We start from the raw sequence: 1464 nt of genomic DNA, 5'->3' as shown, positions 1-1464 counted from the left end.
GTTTTACTTTTAAGATTCTTTTTAATATGTAACGCTGAATAATCCTAAATTGAGATGTTAATAAGGATCTTAAATCTAATTGAGGAACTACCATCTTGGCCCTGTCTTAAAATGACACCTAAGCTAGGTCTCGTCCTTTTTAGATTTTTGCCATTTTATTATAATGGTAGATCTTACAAAAGGAATGTTATTTTAATTTATTTCATATATTATATTTATATACAAAGATATAAATGAAATTTAGATAAAACATCCCAATGATTTTAAAAGAGGTACAGAATTGCCCTAAGCGGGACTTCAAAGAAATGATGTTGTCCACAAGGGGACTGAAAGATAAATATGTCCTTATAAGGACTACTAAGGAAACGATCTTCAGCAAAAGGAGTTTCTTCTTCATTTATTTCTGAATGCTTTCTCCTTGGTTGCACATTAATCCTAGTCGCAGTACGAAGCTCGGCCTTCCCTAGGCTTTAAATGGGGAGAATTTCCATTACGGCTTCTTTGCTTGGCGACATATTAAAAATACAGAATTGAAAGCAATAATTCTCCAAATAGAGATGAGAGTATTCCTATGTTAAGTCTAGACTCAGAAGGTTAAGGAATGTGCTACTGTGTCATTGAGATTAAACACAAAATGCTAGTGTTTAATTCACTCAATGTTAGCTCTGATACCAACCTGTCACACCCCGATATTTCCACGTATTACCGGTGGGCCCGGTGGGGAGTATCGTGACGTAGTTGATATCATCATAGTCAAACAACACAATTTAAGTGCACAGCGGAAGCAAAGATAATATATATTACAATCCGATATAAAGTAATATCAAGGTATTACAAACGGAAAGTAAAGGATCCACAGGCGGATCAATCAAAAGATAATTGTTCAACAGACTTTAGGCATCTAAGCTTGCGAGACTTCTATTGATGCTAGGAGTAGCCAGCCTATTCCGATTAGTACCTGCACTTAGCCTTTTGGGAAAATACGTCAGTTTTCACAGGTAAATACAATTTAACTGACTCATTTTGAAAATGTTTTTAGAAAATTGATTTGAATGCACATGGCACAAAAGATTTTTATAACTTGGGATAATTATTTGAATATAATACTTGTAAAGAATTACATGTTTATTCTATGTCTAGTAGCCCGGTTCATGCCGGGTTAAAGATTAATAGACACACCACATAGTATAGTCCCGCGGCGGGAAACCAGCGGTTATACCTTGATAAATGTAAATGCACTGACGGATGTACGCCTACACCCGTGTGCTAAGGTCGTGGCCATTCTTTGAATGATGCCAAGGATATCTGGGACATGGTCATTAAACTCCCAAAGGCATTTAACAAACAAAACGAATTTTTAAACGGGTCATCTTGATAATACTTAACCACTAATCGATTAAGGTCAAATGCCCGACCAAGCGGTATCTTATATACCGTACCTTAAGCCCGTATAGGGAAAATAAG

Source organism: Helianthus annuus, chromosome 5 (genome assembly GCF_002127325.2).
Source record: "Helianthus annuus cultivar XRQ/B chromosome 5, HanXRQr2.0-SUNRISE, whole genome shotgun sequence".
Classification (NCBI taxonomy): domain Eukaryota; kingdom Viridiplantae; phylum Streptophyta; class Magnoliopsida; order Asterales; family Asteraceae; genus Helianthus; species Helianthus annuus.
Note: the sequence above shows the minus strand (reverse complement) of the source record.